The sequence below is a fragment of the Balearica regulorum genome, chromosome 20 (assembly GCF_011004875.1).
Source record: "Balearica regulorum gibbericeps isolate bBalReg1 chromosome 20, bBalReg1.pri, whole genome shotgun sequence".
Lineage (NCBI taxonomy): Eukaryota > Metazoa > Chordata > Aves > Gruiformes > Gruidae > Balearica > Balearica regulorum.
The window spans coordinates 124,374-137,438 of NC_046203.1; the positions used below are offsets into that span (position 1 = coordinate 124,374).

Consider the following 13,065-nt stretch of genomic DNA (forward strand, 5'->3'; position numbering starts at 1 on the left):
CTTGTCAGCGACAGCGAGAGCCTGTTGCTTACAGCAGGGGTTGCAGTTCTACCAAAATCACTTATTCTCGTCAGCTTCATCGCATTCAGAAGCAGCTGATAGCTCCCTTTGGTGGGGTGAGGTGAGATATTTTTGAACTGTGAAACAACAGCTGTCTCACAACACATAGAGCGGAGGAATCAGATGATTGTGATTGAAGGTTGGAACCGTGAACCTAAATGTGTCCGTGAGCTTATGTTCCTGCCATGTCTGTGGTCATTATGAGGGTTTCAAGGTAGGAAACAAAATTATGTGTTAGTTTATATCTGGACTGAATATTGGGCATTGCAAAATCAATTACTTTATTGAAGGAATTTTAAGGTACTTTAAATAATGGATTTGCCTATCTTTGTTTTCCATTTTGGGGAGGTTTCCCCTTCTCTGTCAGTGCAGGGTCTTGTGGCTAACTCAGGCCTCAAATATTTGGCTGAGTTTGTCCCCAAAGTAGGCTGCGGTTTTCATGACTGGATGTACTAGAATGAATGAAATGGCATTTTCAAAAGAGTGGGGGTTGTTGCTAAAATATCCAGATTTGCTCTGCCAAGGTTTGGCTCTAGTGTTGTTTGGGACAACTGCTGATCTTCAGATTAGAGCAAAAGAAGACTGATATATATTTGCGCAATCCAGCGATCTGCCTATGAATTGTCATAAAAGTCAGTCAGGTTGATCTAACACAGGCATCGCCTTTCTCAGAAATATTCCTTGTGTTTTGAGATACACCTTCTAGGACCTGACATCAAATAAATGGATTCACTTATTTGTCTTGATTTTTATTTTTTCCTAACCTCTTTGAAAAAGGGGGCTTTGATAGAGCAAACAAAGTTGCTAACTAGAAAAGCAGATGCTCCTAGCAGTGTTTTTCTGTGTGTGAGTGTTGCATTGAAAAAACAGGTCTTCACCTGGCAAATCTTTAGTATTTGCACTTCCATCTCCCAGTTCTCTCCTCCTTCCTGAGTGTGCTGAAAATTCAGCACATCCCCAACAATCTTTGGAGCCTTTTGAAGAACACAAACTGTCACGCTGTGAGAAAGACGCATGGTGCTTCTTGAATTTTTCTTGAACCTCTTGCTAACTTGGGCAACGAAGGCTGTGCGAGGGCTTCCAAGTGGATGTAGTAAGAAAGAGTTTGGTCTTTAAAAGCTGCCCTAAGAACAGCCTTGTTAGCTTCTGAACAGCACAGCCAAAGGGAAAATCACCAAGCCAGGATAAGCAGAAGCAGTAGTCTTGTTTTGCAGTTACACACAAGGAAAAACTGAAGTCAAGGCTGATGAAGTGCCTCCAAAATACTTACAGTATCAGGCAAATGGTATTTGGTTCTTGTTGCAGGCAAAACTTGGTGCTAAAGCCAGCTGAAAGCAATTCACTTCTCATTGGGAGAATAGTTTCTTCCTTTTAATCAGCTCTGTTTTAAATGATTTCCTTTTTTAGTGCCTTAAATAGTCATTTTGGTTTGTCCTCCAGGCAGCCAGCATTTGCTCACAAAGAATGGCGTGTGTCTGCAGACTTTAAAAGGACAAACAATAGTCTGGTAAACAGAAATGCTTCAATGGCATCTCACTTTTATACAGAGCCTGTGAATCTCATGGGTCATAAAGGAATAAATAAAAGGAACAGCCTCTACCTGATCCAGCAGCTACAAGGAGCAATAACTAACTACTTGAATCTGCTTTCATCTGGGAAATTGGGGGGAAAATGGGGGAAAAAATAGCAAATAACACCACAGCTGGAGGCACCCAGTCTCCTCTGCAGTAGGAAGGAACTGGAGTCAGTGGTTTTGTCCTGCCTTTATGGTGAAATTTGGTGGAGAGTGAGAATGGGATCATCTTAACTAAAATACGTTTTTTCACACCCACCTGTAAAGCAAATCTTCATACTTAAAATGGTTCAGCAATCTCAAGGGCAGAGATGGATTTGATACCCTGTGAACTGGTCAGTTATTCAACAAATGCTGGGAAAAAACCTTAAGAGACTCTACAAACTGACTCTGAAAGCAGAGCTATCACCATTGCACTGCAAGACACCAGATAACTTAAAGCAGATGCACAGAGGGGACCATGCCACGAGTTAGTGTGAGTTAGAGTGAGACTAGTGTTGCAGTCTTTGCTTTCCCTGATCACATTTAACCCAGTCTGGAGTGAAGGCCAAGATTCCTGGGTTTTTATACTCTTTTCCCATGCCAAGTATTTCATTATTTCAGCTTAGGTGAAAAGCTCCAACTTCCTCTCTCATCAGAGTACCTTGTTATTCTTTTTAAAAACAAATTTATGAAAATGTCTCTATTGATATTAGGCCTTAAAAAGAGGCGGGGGAGGAACCTTTTGTATTTGAGACCCAATGTCCCTTTGTTCTGTTTGAGATCTAGCTTTCAAAGCATTTCCTTGTATTTGGATAACACAGCATCATGCATGGGATTGCAGAGAGCTGTCAGAGGTACTCATGTCTTCTCTCACACCTCTCATATGACAGCTCAACTCTATTGGTGTTCTTGCTGACTGGGTTTTGGGTCCTAAGGCCCTGTTCACTTAGTTGCAGGTTTGAATTTCCCTGTAGCTGTCTCAGATGAGCTAATGAAGTCAGCGCAGGCATGAGGCATTCTTGATTTAGACACAACTGCATTTGAAATGGATTTTCATGCTTCAGGGTATAAACCAGCTCCTGCCTTGTGGTGTTAGAAAGCATTGTCTCCCATGGACAGGCTACTCCACAACTGTCCACCACGTGTTTCTTCTGCAGCAGCTGATGTTGGCTGCTGAGATAGATGAAGAACTAGGAGGACTGTGACCTGACCCGGTAAGGTAAATGTGTACTTTGTGTGCTGAATGGCCTCTGGATGGGGAACAGAGCAGCATTGCTTTGTTTTTTCCAAAGGGTTGTGGAATTTTGTGTGAATGACTGAGGCCAGTAAGGCCCTGCCTTGTGCTGCAGGCTGCCATTTACAGCTGAGCAAAGCGATGCCAAAATGGCACAGGAGCATTTAGCCTTCAGTTTGCTGCGCTGTAAATCACCCTGTATGATGCAAGCCATGGTCAGGGATTTATAGATTCAGAGCAAATTTTTGTGGAAGCTGTAGAATGTAATAGTAATTATCTTATTTCTAGGAAGCCTTAGACCACAAGACATTTCTGTAGATACAGATTCTATACTAGGGCTGTAAGCCCTCTGCAATGGTTATTTTCTATTTGACAGGATTCTTCATTAGTGGAAGGATGAAACGCACAGCAGGGTTTCTGCTCTCACTTGTAATTAATCCTGGGAAGAGGAAGCAGGACTCTTCCTGCTGCAAGAGCGTTTGACTCTCTTGTCCGGGCGATCATTTGCTCAGCTCTCTGGAACAGGTCAAAAATCAGAATAGGCAAGCAGTCCATCCAGAATGAATCCTGCATAGAACTGTGCATTGAACTTCATCCAAGTGAAACCTGTTCATCAGTCTCTGCCCAAATCTCTTTTTGCTGTTGACGCTCCTCCCTCACAGTCTGTTGCAGGTCTAATCCCACCAGCTCTCATCTTACACCAGTTGTTTTGGCTTATACACAGGCAGGTGAAAGATGGTATAGGTCTTTTGAAGAGCAGCACAGGAATTCATCACCTTATGCCAAGGTCTGATGGTCTTCCCATGGACCAGGATGCAGTGGAGCCACGCTCTTCCCTTTGGTGGTAGGGACAGACCATGTCCTTTCACTATTCAGCTGCCCAGCTTTGAACAGTGAAGGGAAGAGAAGCCCAACCTCAATGCAGTCCTGAGCAATGAGACTTGCAAAGCTCTGTAGAGCTAGCCTCGGCACACTGCTGGGCACAGGTGGAAAAGCCATGAGTTTGTGGGGGGCTGTGGTGTACACACTTGGTAATGAATGTAGAATTGTCTTTCATTTGTTTACTTTGGCCTTTTGATCTCCACAACAGGTTGCATTAGGGTTTTTTTTTTTCTCTAATTGGCACATCTATTCCCTTGGCCTTGGATTGTTGCCTTGGAGATGCACAAGAGACCTTCAGAGAACTGCTTATTACAGCAGCAGGTGTGCATAACACTGACCTGGACAAGCCTGCATGAGTCACCTGCTGATGGCTTGGGTTGTAGGTGGCTGCATGAGTCACTGAAAGTGAGGGGATCCCACACTGCCCGATCTCCTGAAGGGCAATATTAATGCCTTTGGGTGCTTGTTGTTACTGTGCATCAACAGCATATAGTACACAATGGTTCATTTTCCTCTTCCTCCTCAGCTGCAATGGGGTGTGAAACAGCACAGTGCTGCAGAGTAGGGTGGCTGAATGTGAAAAGCCGCAGCCCAAATCAGAGGCGCTCTTTGGAAATTTGGCTGACCTGTAGCTTCTCTCATGGAGGACAGTGAGATTTGTATGGGTAGGAAGCAAATTAGAAGAGCTATTTGTATTTGAGTGTGTGTGCATGTGGGTATTTGTCCGAACGATGGAGAAAAAAAACTAAACACAGCAGGCTAGTGTCCTGGCTGCCCGGTGAGTTGGTGTGAGTGGGAGTTTGCTAATGTCAGGAAGGAGGGTGGGCTCCTCCATGCAAGAGGCTATAAGGAGAGAAGTGGAGGGCATTGATCTGCTGTCTCTAGACAGAAAAAACATGCTGCAGGAAAGACAAGATGAGACACCGAAGGGGCAGGAGTAGAGTGTAATACTTTGGTATCCAGAGGCGGAGGGTCTGACAACCAGACGACGGTTTTCAGCAGTGCTTGGTGGCTCAGTGCCTGGTAACATCGACAGCCGTGCAGATCAACTGTAGGAACATCACATATGGTTCAGAAAGCTGTTTGTGCCTTTCTTCCCTCTGCATTACTCTTGATGACTGTTTGAGATCAGACATGTCTCTCATGAGCAGCGATCCAGGTGCCAGGCGTTACACTGTTCCTGTAACCTAAGGAGGGGTGGGGACCATTCCTCCGGAGGCATTGCCTGCACCAGGGAAAGGTACTGCAGAATCCCTCTAAAGCCACCTTCCCTTCATGGGCATGGACATGCAGGATGACAGCACATGACTGGTGACCCATGGATAAGGTAGAGTGTACTCGCAAGAGGCTAGCAAATGCCCAGGTGCTTGTCCCATGTATATATTATACACACATACTTAAATTTATCTGCGTGTGTGTGCACCATTTTTGCAAACTGCTGGGCAGTCCCTAAGAAATAAATGCATGCATACCTGCAGTCTGGCCTTTCATTGCAGCATGCAAAATGTCACACCGATAGACACCCATGTAAGTTTGTTCCAGGACAGGGAAGGAGAATTAAAGGGAGAATGGGCTGTCCTTATGTGCGAGGAAACCACATCTCCCCAGCTATAAAAGATCCCCTGGGCAGAGGAACTGCACTTCATTGCAACTTCTGCAATTTCTTGCCAGGAACGCTGCTTGCATTGTGTTGACATGAAGCTCTTTTCAGCCCGAGCAGGGACTATGCTTCACGAGGCTACTCATATTTTATGGCTTGGCAGAGTATTTTTTGGGACAGGAGTGCCTGCCTTGCTCTACTGCATTCATTTCCATCATCCTTAATGAGAGAACAACTTAAAAGGTATTTCTGAAGTCCTTCCAAGGGGCAGTTCCTCTGGGTCGCCTTTGAACATGCTGCCCGTGAAACCAGGGAGCACCAGGCTGACTTCTGCTGGTGTTTTGCAGCCCCATTCCTGCCAGACAGAAATCCCCACGGCCCTGCCATTGGCCTACTGCTCTAGCAGGGGTCACCACAGCAAGGAGACTGAAACTTGGGGGAAAAGCCTCCTGTACCCCCATGGAGGTGGCCTCCCCGGTGCTGTGGTTTGAGCTGGGGTGGCAGTGGGAGGATGAACACTATAGCGATGAGCTCGGGGTCTCGTTCAGCACCGTGGGGCCTGAGCGTGGCACCTCACAGGCTGACAGGAATCAGGGTGTGCATGGTGGCTTTGCTGCCCACCACTCCTCTTGCTGCCCTTGTGAGGGGCTGGGCCAGCTCCCTCCACCTCAGCAGGAGGTGCCACACTCTGCCCCAGGCGCCCTGCTAATTCTGAGGGAAGATCTCCCTCGCGGCCCTTGAGGCTGGCCAGGCGCCTGCTCCGGGCCTTTGGGGCGAAGAGAGGGCTTGGGTTCGTAGGCTGGCGACATGGCCGTGGCTCTGCCCCTTTCCCCTGCCCTCGCCCCTCAGCACGCAGGCACACCCCCCCCCCCCCCCCCCCACGCCCCCGAATTCTTCCCCCCTCCATCTTGGGCCGCCCCTGCGGTGCCGGCGGGGCCCTGCAGGCGGCGCCGTGCGACGGCGGCGCCCTCCCGCGCGGGATTGACAGGCCGGGCCGGGGGAGGAGGGGGAGGAGGAGGGAGCGGCAGCGAGAACCCGTATCGCCCCGCATCCCGCCGCCGCCGCCGCGCAATCCGCCGCCATCCGCTGTGCCCCGCGCCCATCACCCCTCCGAATCCGGCTCCCCAGGCACTCCCGGCTCCCCGCCACCACCACAGGTGGGTATCGGGGGCCGGCGGCGGCGGCGGCCGCGGATATTTGGGGCGGTGAGTGGGGCCGGGGGGGAGGAGGAAGGGGAGGGAGAGGGAAGGTGGGACGAGGCAGCCCTAAAATGGAGCCGGAGCCAGCGGCTGCCTGCGGCTGCGGCACCCCGCGGCCTCCCGGCTCGGCTCGGCGGGGGGGAGGAGGCGGCGCCGCAGCCCTGGCGGGTACCCCGGGGCCTGGCGGTGAGGAGTCGGGACGGCTGTAGGGGCGACCCCCCCATCTCGGGCTGTTGTAGCCGCCTGTTTATTGTGCGACAACCCACACCCCCCCCTCCCCTCCGCGGGGATGGAGGCGCCAGGGGCAGACGCTGGGCCTGGCCGGGCCGTCCCCGGTGAGGGCCGCGGTGAGGCCCGGGGGGCCTGGCGGGAGCCGACTGGGCTTGAGGCCCGTTGTCCGGGCTCCTGCCTCCGGGTCGGGGGAGACCTGCTGGGCGGGGGCGTCCCTGTGTGCGGCTGGAGCCACCCCCGCCGCCCCGCTCCCCGGCGGGGTGCAGCAGGGGCTGGGGGCGAGGGAAAGCGGGATGGGGTGTGGGGGGGCTCCCTGCCGCAAAGGCAGGTTGTTTTTCTTCATCGTCTGGAGTGTGACACAAAGATATTTTTGTGGCGCCGCGCGTGTCTCAGCAAAACACGGAGGGGGGGGAATGGCATCCAGAAGGCTCGGTCGGTTTGTTATTGTGCGGGAGCCTACAAAAGGGTTGCCGAGGCCGAAAGCTGAAATGCGGCTTGGGGCGGGGGGGTGCGCGGGGCAGCTGCTGAGCGTGGGGCCTGAGGGTGGAGTTGGTGTGCTTTGGTGCTGGTTAGGTAGGTTTGAAGAGGTTTTTTTTTTCTTTAGGAAGGAGTTTTTCATCTCTGTGTGGGAGCAGATGTGCTGCAAGCAGGGGAAACCTTAATGCAGGTCCTGGGACGCGTGTGCTATGCATCTTTACCGGGGAGGTGGTTTGTTTAGTAGTGTTGGTTGTGAGCTAGGAGGGTTTTTTCGTTAAGGTGATTACGAAACCCTCCTGATCCCCAAAGTCAAAGCTGGTGAAAGGGGATTGAATGAGCTGGGAGTTGTGGGTTTTGTTAGGCAAGTTGTTTTGTTTCTGTCTTCTGAACATGCAAAGGGTGAGATACTCTTTTGAGTATCTGTTCATCAAATATTTGTATATTGATGTTACTAGTGTTGGGAGTGATAACATATAAATGTAAATGTTTAGGACTTTAGTAATTTTGTTTCCTTCTGGGAAAGGGTATTAAGTATAACCACTTTGCAGTGTCTACATCTGCTTAGTGGGAAGGCATCTCACCCCTTCCAGGACTGAATCAAGGTTTATAGTGGAAGTTTTGTTTGTGTTAAGCCTTTTCTTGCAGATGCACATGGGGCCCCTGCTGGAATGGGCCCTTTCATGATGTATAAAGAGGTGGTTTGTGCCTTGGAGAGCCTAAGTTTGGAGAATCAGCTCCTGATAAGTACATTTCTCAGATATAAACTGGCAAGGATGTTACTTTGGACCTGCCTTTTCCATGCCTTTTGCACGTTCACTTGGCACTGGGGTAGTTAAACCCCAGCATCCTCTGGGCCAGGGACTGGGGAGTAAAGTCACCTGGAAGAGGTAGGGAGGCTGAAACCATACTGTAAAGCGGAGTTTAAAGAGAGGATGGAAAGTGATGGTTTCAGGATGACTTCTGTCTGAAAAGTTGAAATATCTACCTGTGGTTTTCACTTCAAATAAAGTGTTGAAAATGGGCCTGGGTTTTATCAGGAGCGCTGGGGTTGCTGGGGTCTTTTGGGGGTGTTTTTGTTATGTTTTGAATTACATGTTTCCTCAAACCAGTATGAGTGTGTCTGCTGTGAGCTGTATTTTGATTTTGTGTTTAATTTGATATGTATATTGAATATAAGTCGATTCTTTTTTTTATTTGTTGGTTTGGTCTGCTTTTCTGTATAAATGTGTGACATCTAGTCTACTCAAGTTTAGGATGCTTTCATGAGTCTTCACTGGTAAGAAAATGTATTTCTACGTGACTTTTAAAAAAATAATAGTAAACCATGAGTTTTATATAGGTTTCCAAAGTTTTTATATAGTGCCTTGTTTTTTCTAAATTTGGAGAATTTTTTATTTGCTCTTACAGTGCATTGTTTTGATGAACTGTGGGCTTTTTTTTTTTTCTTTTTCTGTGTGTGCATGAGAGCTTAAAAGTGAAACTCAGCCAACTGGCTGAAGCTGGAAAAGTAAATAGTCCATACAAATGCTGGAAAGGAGATGCAGGGTATAAAAGCATTTTAGTTTTAATAAATATGAGTAATGTTCCTGAAGAATCTTTATTAAAATAATTTAACCGTATAGTTACATTTTAATGAAGCCTTTTATTAAAGCTTTGTATGAAACCTAACTTCAAAGGCTAATTATTTGAACGAGCTCCTTCTAAAAGCAGGAGTGGCATTAGAGACCGTATTTGCCTTGTGCCTGATGCAGCGTGCTGTGGTATCTGACTGATTGACGGTATAAAGACAAACAGTCCTCAGTCCTCGTGTGTGGCACTGATGCTTTTGCATAGCACCCGATTCTCGTACCGCATCCTCCTTGTCCTGCAGGGTATTGCATCTGAGGTGTACCTGGGAAAAATTAGGACTATGGTTTTGGCATGTCTGGTAGTGCTTCCAGTTTGCCTGAGCTGTACAGTAGATTATCCATTACAGAATTACCTGCCTATTTAAGATTCAAAAGTGTTGGTTGCTTAAGGCTTTCATTGTACTTACCTGTGTAATTGAAAGTATTTAAGGGGAGCTGGGCTAACTTTCTTAAGTGCTGCTGCATTCAAAATAGCAGTGAGCCATTTTATTTTTTCTTTTATGATGATAGCCTGTACAAAGAGATTTTGCTATAGTGGCATTTCCACTTGCAGTTGTGTGTTTTCTTACAGGAATAGAAGCAATATGAACAGGAGAAACTTACAGGACGGTAACTTTAGGGGAGGGAGAGGGTTTATTCCAAGGGCTGGACCTTTCTGGTCATCCCTGCTCCTCTTCCTCATTTATTCTGCAACTTGGCAATGAGCGTGTTGTCTCAGTATCAGGCCTTGCTCTTCAGCTAATCGTGCTTTGTAAGTAGGTTTTATTTTTCATGTGGCACTGGCTCATTTTCCTAATGGGGTCGATAATTTAACAGCTCCTTATGACTAGTTTGTCATTCGGAACAGAAGAAATACAACTATGAGTCTGTCAGGTATCAGACAATGAGGTGAAAACACAGTGAACAGGTAAAGGATGGGGAGGTGCAGTTCACCTCCTTCACAGAACATCTTCTTCTAACTGCTGAAATTAAGTGACTTTGTTATGAAAGTCATGACAGCGTGTTCCTGGAAAGCACCTTCTGAAGGGAGTTTTGGAGATATGTGCAAAACCCATCTGGTTTGATTAAAGAGTTGTTCTTTCCCACAGGAGGGAAAAATGGGGCTAAGGCAGGACATTGTGTTATGTTAACCCTCACTGAAATGTAGCCTGGGCTCATTTTTAGTTAGTAACTGTATTCAGGATGTTCTCTGTGTGTGCATGTGCTTCCTGCACAGGAGTGAATGAGATGTTTGAGCTTATGAGCCATGTATTTTGGAACAAACCTGTTCGGATATATATAGCTGTAAATCCTGTTTTTTTTGGTTTTTTGGTTTTGTTTTTTTTTTTTTTTTTTTAATCTGGGAGCATTGGGGCCATAGTTGAAGCAGACCGGAGGCTAGTCTAGTAGCCCTGGGTTGTTCTGTATTTACCTGTGGCATTGGTTCGTTGTAAAGTTGCTTGACTTGCAGTGCTGTGGGATCTGTGAGGACAGAAGGTGTTTTTGAGGTGTTAAAAGATGTACGTGCAGTTCTGCAGGGGGTCATTGTACTTACAGCCAAATTACAGCATCTGTGTTTTGGTTCTGAACACTTTGATTTTCAGGAAGGTGCTGGTAAACTGAAAGGGGCAAGAGAGCTCACTGTTACATCTTTAAAAGACTGTGGGTATTAATGGGTGGAGGACTGGTGAAATAAATCATAGCTTGAGTGAAAGGGAAGAGGTAATGGCCAGATTTGAAACATGCAAACGTGAAAGAGGAAGTGAAAGTGAGCCAGGCTTCAGTGCAAAGAAATACAGGAAAAATACCAGGAAGAAAGCGAGGACTTGCTAACAGCACCCTAGGATCTGGCCAAGAGGACTACTCAGGACTGTAGTACTTCAGATGTCCACAGGGCTTCAATTAGCTGTTGGGAGTATCCTCAATAAATAGCCTTTGAATTTCAGGTGAGTAAACTATATAGTATTTGCAGAGTTAGAACCCTATTGGAAGAGATTTGGTGGAAGAATCCTTCCTGCATACCTGTTGAGACATTTTGGACAGGAATTGTAGTGATGGTGCTGCAAGGAGTGAATACAGACAGGTTTGAAGAGCTTGCACTGGGACTTTGCCTCCCCTGGCACTTCTTGGGGAGTGTGAATATAGTGGTTTTTTTTTTTTAAGAGTTCTGCTGTGGAGTAGGTTCTTCAGCTCTTCCTACCTGTATGTGGGCTGGGAGCCCTTACAAAAGCCTTGAGTGCTCTTGTTCAGAGTTTGGAGTGGGCTGTGAAACAGGCAGGGGAGTAGGGACATGCTCGAGAAACGCTTCTTCAAGGCTGGAATAGTATGAAGTATGGTTTTATCTTTTTCTGAAATAACCAAAGAATCATGCTCCTACCTAGCAATTGAAACTTCATGAACTGTCATTTAGGAGCAGATCCATGAGATCTGAGTGTTATTACAGTGTTAGTGTTCTGCGTCTGAGTGCAATGTTGCCTTTAGTGATGCCTGTGATCCTGTTGCAGTGAGAGGAGTGTATGGGGTGGTTCATTTAGGTGTTTGCAGTGTTCCCCTTCCCAGCATGCAGACCTACTCTTCTGGAGCAGGGCTTCATGCTCCTCCTGCCCCCACAGCATTAGGAAGACACCGTGATTCAGAGGGTGGTTTCCAGCCCCAGAAAGGCGGAGGTAAAGGGTCTGTTTCTTGTTCTGCCACTCAGCATAGCCGCAAAGTTCTGCGGTACCATTTTCCTATCCGGAAGATAGAAGTGATGACGCTTATACACCTTGTCAGTTATGCATTGCAAATATCTATGTAAATTAAAGCATCTGTGAAATGTTTTCACTTCCTGTCCAGCTTGGTGTAGTCCAGATGTCCCATGCATAGTCTGAGTTGCTTAGCTGTCCAGAAAAGCTAAAGCTACCTAAAGCTCCTTTCTTCGGAGTACTGAACCACACTGCATGTAATGTTGTGATTTCTTACCACTTTGTACCTATGCCCATCAGATTCTTGTTAGCGTCCTTGGCGTTGTAGTGCAAATGACTCCTATGAATAGGCTTCTTCTAAGAAAGGTTGCTGTGAAATGCTGAGTTGCTCTAGTGTTGCTAAAATTGGGGAACCTGGAGGAATACTTCCTTGGAAGAAGCTTCAGCATCTGCAGTGTTTATGAACTGCAAGCTTGTCTGAACTGCTTGTAATCTTATTAATGGTTTGAATTGGCTGCATCAGTCTTGATGGCTGTGAGAAATTGGGGAAATCTGATAGAGAAAGACCTATTCAGCTCTTGCCAGGACAGCTTTGTACCCTGCAGTGTGTGTGTTGGTGCTGGCCTGTCTGGCTGTAAAGGTGCCTGCCAGAGGAGCTCCCACCAGTGCCTTGGGGAGGAACAGGAGCTAAGGGATCTGCTCATCAGGAGTGTACAGGAACCTGTCCCTTGTGTGTGCAGTGAGGGATTGGCATTTACTGCCTGCTGATTAATAGCATTGGATTGTATCTCTAGTCTTCATAGAGGTAACCTTTTTGTGCATAACCTGAATGGGAGCGGAGGCCCTGAAATCAGCAGACAGCCTGAGAGTGTACAGAGGTGTTACCAAAGCCCAGATCTGGTAACAAGGCTCATTGGCACAAGTAAACACCCACCTCCCCATTCCAGCATGATCCTTCCTGAGACTGCAGAGAAAACAGAGCTGCTTACTCAACAGCCATGGCATTTGTGTGGAAAGAGCTGTATCTGTTCCTGAAAAAAGAACTGTTAACCCTAAAGACTGCCAGCTTTTCTCTGATTTCATCTCTTGGAACTGTGACATCCCCGATTTCCTCTTTGCTTGTTTGCTATAAATATATATATATGTTCACAGCTGAGAGATGGAGTAAGTTGCTGAGCTTGGAATCAGGTAAAGAATTTGTGAAATGCTTGTGACTTTACTGGAAGAATTTCTGCGGTCACACCTCAGAATGCATCTGTTCTCTGGCAGCAGTCAATCGCGGTCCTTCTACTTGTCCTTGCTGTGTAGGGCTCTCCAAGGTGAGCTACATCTAACAACTCTTAAGGCTTGCATTTGGGTTCTGGCACTGGCAGCATGGGTGTTTCACCTATACCACTCTTGCTGTATCTCGCCTCGGTTATATGGGTATCATCACTGCAATGATTTTTAAAAGTCTGTGTGGCAGAAGTGTCAGGACTAAGGTAATTTCACAACCTTAAAATGCAGTGTTGTTTGTTTTAGTTGTTAGTGGTGGAA

General features: G+C 47.1%; 1 protein-coding gene across 17 annotated transcripts in view; it reads left to right on the plus strand.

Annotated features, from left to right (window-relative positions):
- Nucleotides 1–6,308: 6,308 nt before the first annotated feature.
- Nucleotides 6,309–13,065, plus strand: part of PRRC2B (proline rich coiled-coil 2B) — a 47,286-nt gene continuing 40,529 nt past the window's right edge. For 12 of the 17 annotated variants that reach the window (XR_012838486.1, XR_012838484.1, XR_012838485.1 and 9 more), the window contains exon 1: nucleotides 6,309–6,488. The gene's annotated coding sequence lies outside the window, so the exon portion shown is untranslated. Of the gene's footprint in view, nucleotides 6,537–6,568; nucleotides 6,717–8,476; nucleotides 8,515–13,065 lie in introns of those variants that run through there. The other 5 variants (XM_075772369.1, XM_075772370.1, XM_075772371.1 and 2 more) reach the window with 5 other exon arrangements.